Raw genomic sequence first — 7363 nt, 5'->3', positions numbered from 1 at the left:
CACCCTATTTAGCTAATGGAAGCATTTTCAGCCCTTTACCATCTTTTTCTTCACATGTGGCTGTTTTGGCTTATTTTCCTTATCAGCAAAGCAAAATTAACCACTGGTTCACTCTTCCTACTGAAACTAATTAAGCTGCGCCGAGAACAAGATGTCAACCTTGATCAAATTGGCGTGAAAAGCAATTTTCGTTCTAACTCAAAAGAACACGACGGTTCGTTTCTCGGAAAGTCTTTTAAAACATGTTTTACAGCTAATACTAGACATTTCTTTGGCGAAACATAACATGTTGTTTAGAGTATGAAACTAGTATCAGTCCAGATTATAGAATGCGCTCGAGGTTGTAGTAGTGATTGACTGCCACACTGTGAACATGCACATGTTCAAATTGAAGTTCGAGTTAAACTGACTTCGAGAATACGAACCAACAACAATATTGTTCTTTAGAGAAAAAACGTTTCAGACTAACAAATCGTTGCAAAAACCTTAACAACTGACCACCACCAAACTAGCAGCTAAAAGCGATCTCCTGCGATGAGGTGACCGGCCTACCATAACCAGATTTAAGCAGGGAAAAATCGACTGAACCGATTTTAGATCCGGCTACTTTGCGAATGTTCATACCTGCGCATGTATAGCTCCCGAACTTTTGCGAAATTTTAAGCACTTCCCGTTTCGTAAGCACACAGGAGTCACAAGTCTTGTACCCGCTTTTCGGTGTTTATAATCTCGATTCCAAGCTGTCACTGATTGCGAGAGTTAAAGGTGACACTTCACGCGAGAAACGCCGGTCTAGCAGCGTTTTACATCCCAATTTGTAAAACAATACTCTTTGAGCCGAAAGCTATTCTAAACAGATATTTTACTGCAACGAACGACTAGGTGGCCCTGTTGTCATTATTTTGTCCAACAATACTGGGAAAACAGCATTGCGCGGGAAAGTTTGTGTTCAGAACATGTGGGGACTCTGGAACTACACTGATTTAGGTCGCTATAATCTCCTGGCCAAAAATTAATTGCATTCAGTATCGAAACGCACTTACTAGTCAGCGCCCTTTACAGCAAGGCTTCATCACCTACATTGATATTAAATCAAATGAAAGTTACATTTCAACTACGCCATCATGTGGCAGAATTTTCTGTTCTTGGGCGATTATTTACCGTTAAATTTTTTGTGTCAAATTTCCCGCCAATTTTTTACTGTAAAATCTGTTGTTGTCTTTCTTCTCTCTATCGCAGGATTCGATCGAAATGCACTCGTCTCTTCTTAGCAAGGTATCACCTCTTAAATGAATAATTTGGCCAACATTGTGATAATCACGATTGATCCCTTTACGCAAGAAATTCTGCCAAGTGTAGCCAGACCATTGGGGCGCTTCCAATGATGAAACAAAACATTTGTACATTTTGGTCACCATTTCACCCAACTTTCTGAGTCAAAAAGCCTTTTCGATCAGACATGTTAGCGAAATGAACAACTAGGTGGCCCTTGTTATATTATTCTCATTAATTCCCTGCCCTTTTCTATCGCTGAAGCGTTCATGCATTATACGCAGACATATAACGCTTCCTTGTACTAAATATTATGGGGACCCTCGCAAACACATGTCAGAACTTCGACTGAATTTGTAAGTCGATTTTTCAACGAAACTAACCGCTAGGTAAATTCTGCACTAAAAGATTATTCTTAAATAACGATCAGTTTTCTGAAAAGGTTGGATAGTTGGTTGATTTTGTCACATAAATTCATCATGACCGGATGATATCAACAATCAGTTACACAGCGCGACAAAAACTGTTACCGGTAAGTCCTTGATGTGGGGACCATCCAGTAACAAGTAGGCCCAAAAAAAATTACTTGCATTCGATCGAAACGCACTTACAAGACATTTATATTTTAAAATCACATCATTTACATTTGTTACGTGATATCGTGAGCAAAATATGTTACTGTCGAACTGAGTTATCGCAGTCTATCTGTCACAGGATACGATCGAAATGCACTCGTTGTCACTCGTTCCTTTTAGCAAAGCTTCATCTCTTAAAGCTAACCTATAAACCAGATTTCAGCAGGGAGAAAAACAAACATTTCAGATCCGGCTACTTTGCGAATGTTCATACCTACGCAAGTACAGCTCCCGAACTTTTGCGAAATTTTAAACACTTCGCATTTCGTAAGCACACAGGGGTCAAAAGAGGGTCACAAGTCTTGTACCCGCTTTCCAGTGTTTATAATTTCGATCCCAAGCTGTCACTGATGGCAAGAGTTTAAGGTGACACTTCACGCGAGAAAAGTCTAGCAGCGTTTTTCATCCCAATTTGTAAAACAATACTCTTTGAGCCGAAAGCCGGCTATTCTAAACAGATATTTTACTGCAACGAACGACTAGGTGGCCCTGTTGTCATTATTTTGTCCAACAATACTGGAAAACAGCATTGCGCGGGAAATTTTGTGTTCAGAACATGTGGGGACTCTGGAACTACACTGAATTAGGTCGCTATATCTCCCGGCCAAAAATTAACTGCATTCAGTATCGAAACGCACTTACTAGTTAGCGGCCTTAACAGCAAGGCTTCATCACCTACATTGATATTAAATCACATGAGTGTTACATTTCAACTACGCCTTCATGTGGCAGAATTTTCTGTTCTTGGGCCATTATTTACCGTTACTGAACTTTTTTGTGTCAAATTTCCCACCAATTTTTTTTACTGTAAAATCTGTTGTTGTCTTTCTTCTCTCTATCGCAGGATTCGATCGAAATGCACTCGTCTCTTCTTTGCAAGGTATCACCTCTTAAATGAATAATTTGGCCAACATTGTGATAATCACGATTGATCCCTTTGCGCAAGAAATTCTGCCAAGTGTAGCCAGACCAGTGGGGAGTACAATGGTAATTGGCTCCTGACAAAACATTTGTACATTTTGGTCACCATTTCACCCAACTTTCTGAGTCAAAAAGCCTTCGTGATCAGATATGTTACCGAAATAAACAACTATGTGGCCCTGGTTTTATTTTCTCATAAATTCCCAGTCTTTTTCTATCGCTGAAGCGTTCATGCATTATACACAGACATCACGCTTCATTGCACTAAATATTATGGGGACCATCCCGAACACATGTCAGAGCTTCGACTGAATTTGTAAGTCGATTTTTCACCGAAACTAACCGCTAGGTAAATTCTGCACAAAAAAAAATTCTTAAATAACGATCAATTTTCTGAAAAGGTTGGATAGTTAGTATAAATTCATATAAATTCATCATGATGATAATAATAACAATCCGTTACACAGCGCGACAGAAAATGTTACCGGTATGTCCAGACCATGTGGGGACTATCTAGTAACAAGTAGGCCCCCAAAAATTACCTACATTCGATCAAAACGCACTTACTAGACATTCATATTTTAAAATTACATCATTTACATTTGTTACGTGATATCGTGAGCAAAATTTGTTACTGTCGAAGTTATCGCAGTCTATCTGTCACAGGATTCGATCGAAATGGACTCGTCCCTTATAGCAATGCTTTATCTATTAAAGCTATTATTTGGTCAGACTTTGTGATAATCGCAATTGCTACATTTGCCCTAGAAATTTTGCATGCATTTCACCCGATTTTCCGAGTCGAAAAAGGCTTTTCGATCAGATACTTTACAGAAACGAGCAATTAGGTGGCCCTGGTTTTATTATCATTTTTTTTTTTTAAGATAAATTTCCTTCAGTTTTCTGTCGGCGACTTGTTCATTGTGACATTGTGTTATACGCACTGGTGGATGTCGAGAAAAAACAAATCCGGTTTTTCGTCACAGTTTTATCCGAATTTCTGAGTCAAATTGTTCGCCTAAACTAACGACTAGGTAAATTATGAACACCTCAGCCTATAACATAGCGATCTGTTTTCATAAAAGGCTCCTTAGTTTCACTTCACAGCATGAATTCACCATAATAATCACAGCAATCAGTTAATTACACTGCGTGAAAAAGTTTTGTGTTCAGACCCTTGCGGGAACCCTATTTAACAGTAGGCTCTCAATCCCCCAAAACGTATTCAACAGGACAACGTAGCGCAGAGAATTAACAACTTAGGGTCCTTAGGAACATAAGGATTTATAGCTTACCCGTATAGCCTAGCTAAGCGTTCCTCGTGAACTGCTCTGCTGTGTGGTACATCTAATGCGTCACCGAACCGACAACAAAAAAATTCTAGCCAAAATACTTGGCAGTAGAGATAATTCACTGTCACGAAGTAACATTTTGCACTTGGTTCAGATCTTATCTACATTAATGGAACAGGTATTTATATGCATGGGGACTCGAATAAAGCATTATCTTAGTAAATCCATTGATAAATTCATTGCAATGTCTCAGATAAAAAAAGTCCTTTCATCTTTCTTATCTTTGAACAAGTTTCAATCACCTTTGGTCCCCTTAATTTTCCATTGCTCCAGAATCGGAGAAGTGGGGACCGTACTATACAAACAAAAAAAAATTCTCCTTTAATCTTTCTTATCTTTGAAAGTTCACCGGCTGGCGGTTGCGTTGGTCCTCTTAAGTCCGTAGCATGTTTTCACAACATTGGCTCACGGACACACAAGATAACATAAAGATAAACGGAACAAACTGAGCTGTCAGCCAAAAACAAACCGCCAGTGAACGTTGAGTCAACCTATTTAGCTAATGGAAGCATTTTCAGCCCTTTACCGCCTTTTCCTTCACATGTGGCTGTTTTGGCTTGCATTGTTTTCCTTATCAGCAAAGCAAAATTAACCAATGGTTCACTCTTCCTTCTGAAAGTAATTAAGCTGCGAGAACAAGATGTCAACCTTGATCAAAATGACGCGAAAAGAAATTTTCGTTATTAACTCAGAAGAACACGACGGTTCGTTTCTCAGAATATCTTTTAGGACGTGTTATACAGATAATACTAGACATTTCTTTGGCGAAACATAATTTATTGTTTAGAGTATGAAACTAGTATCAGTTATTCGAGATTATAAAACGGCGCTCGAGTTAAATTGACTTCGAGAATACGAATGCAGCAACAATATTGTTCTGCAGGGAATAAACGTTTGAGACTAACAAATCGTTTCAAAAACCTTTACAAGAACCACCATCAAACTAGCATCGAAAAGCGATCTCCTGCGATGAAGTGACCGGCCTAGCATCACCAGATTTAAGCAGGGAGAAAATCAAACATTTTAGATCCAGCTACTGTGCGAATGTTCATACCTGCACATGTACAGCTCCCAATTTTTTTTTGCGAAATTTTAAGCACTTCGCGTTTCGTAAGCACACAGGGGTAACAAGTCATGTACCCGCTTCCCGGTGTTTATAATCCGGATCCTAAGCTGACTCATGGCGAGAGTTTGAGGTGACACTTCAAGCGAGAAAAGTCTAGCAGCGCTTTTCATCACAATTTGTAAAACAAGACTTTTGGAGCCGAAAGCTATTCTAAACAGATATTTTACTGCAACGAACGACTAGGGGGCTCTGTTGTCATTTGTCCAATAATAGAAAACAGCATTGCGCGAGACAATTTGCGTTTAGAACATGTGGGGACTCTGGAACTACACTGAATTAGGTCGCTATATCTCCCGGCCAAAAATTACCTGCGTTCAGTATCGAAACGCACTTACTAGTTAGCGCCCTTTACAGCAAGGCTTCATCACCTACATTCATATTAAATCACATGAATGTTACATTTTAATTACGCCATCGTGTGGCAGAATTTTGTGTTCTTGGGCCATTATTTACCGTTAAATTTTTTGTGTCAAATTTCCCGCCAATTTTTTTTACTGTAAAATCTGTTGTTGTCTTTCTTTTCTCTATCGCAGGATTCGATCGAAATGCACTTGTCTCTTCTTAGCAAAGTATCACCTCTTAAATGAATAATTTGGCCAACATTGTGATAATCACGATTGATCCCTTTGCGCAAGAAATTCTGACTAGTGTAGCCAGACCAGTGGGGAGCTTACGAATGATAAAACAAAATATTTGTACATTTTGGTTACCATTTCACCCAACTTTCTGAGTCAAAAAGCCTTTTTGATCAGATATGTTAGCGAAATGAACAACTAGGTGGCCCTGCATTTATTTGTCTCATAAATTCCCTACCCTTTTCTATCGCTGAAGCGTTCATGCATTATACGCAGATATCACGCTTCATGCACTAAATATTATAGGGTCCCTCGCGAACACATAATAATAGTAATAATAATAATAATAATAATAATAATAATAATAATAATAATAATAAGAAGAAGAAGAAGAAGAAGAAGAAGAAGAAGAAGAATCGTTATTGTGCTCTATTGTGCTTACAGATGTCTGAACTTCGACTTAGCTCTTTTTCACCTTACCTCAGTCCTATATGTAGAGTCTTCTTTTCTTTTTGCCGTGTTCCTGACTCCCACCCTCTTTTTCGATTACTCCCGCTCGCATTTTGTACTTTTTATCTGGCTGCCCCGGTTTGTGCGACTCCCGCTATCCGCCCTTAGGGCTCTCGCCTGATTACATGTATAAAGGACACCAAAAGGAGTAAGTTAAAGCGACATTCAAATGAATCAGGTTTCCCTCAAAGCATACTATAAATGCAATAACACAGGGAAGAAGGAATACAAAAGGATTCTTAGAGAAGCTGTTCGATGGTTTTACTTAATATGTTTGTGTTAACTTAAACAATCTTTTAACATATTGAAATATGTTAATTAGCGAGGGCTTTGTACAGGAACAGAAAAGTTTCACTTTGTGCAAGTACTATTTTGGAAAAGAGGTCAAGAGAGAATAGAGAAGAGTAAAGAAGAGAGAGTAGCAATTCTGTCATATTTGTAGTAATAATCATTAACTGAACCACCTCGAGTTACGGAAACTGGTAGTAAGTTACTGGACTCAATTATTACCAACTTTGCGCTCTTTTTGTACAATCATTGTTTTATTTTTGCCAAAATTGGGGCTTCTCTTATAAAGAGGGATAGTTAAACGCACAGGTTTGGGATTTGTCGAATCAAAGGTCAAGGCATTAATAATCATACTTTTTTTGCCTTTATTCGTTCTGATCAATGTAAACATCAATACCATCAACAGGATATGCCGGAGGGTATCCCTATCGAGGGTATCTCCTTATTAAATCAAAGCAATTCAACTCAAATCAAATGTTAGTTTTTGATGAGAGGGGAAAACCGGAGTACCCGGGGAAAAATCTAACCCGCGATCAGGCCATTGGCGATTGGTGGAAGGCGAGTGCTCTGACACTGCGCCAATCCTACTCTACAGAGTTGTGACTGGTAGAGATGCCTATAGACGACTGTAATGATGCTCACGCTGCTTACCGGGCCTTATTTCAGCGATTCGCAAAACTGTTG

This window comes from Pavona decussata, unplaced genomic scaffold, assembly GCF_977016875.1.
Source record: "Pavona decussata unplaced genomic scaffold, jaPavDecu1.1 SCAFFOLD_69, whole genome shotgun sequence".
In the NCBI taxonomy this organism is placed as follows: Eukaryota; Metazoa; Cnidaria; class Anthozoa; order Scleractinia; family Agariciidae; genus Pavona; species Pavona decussata.
The sequence above is the reverse complement of the archived record's forward strand: the minus strand, read 5'-3'. Positions refer to the sequence as shown.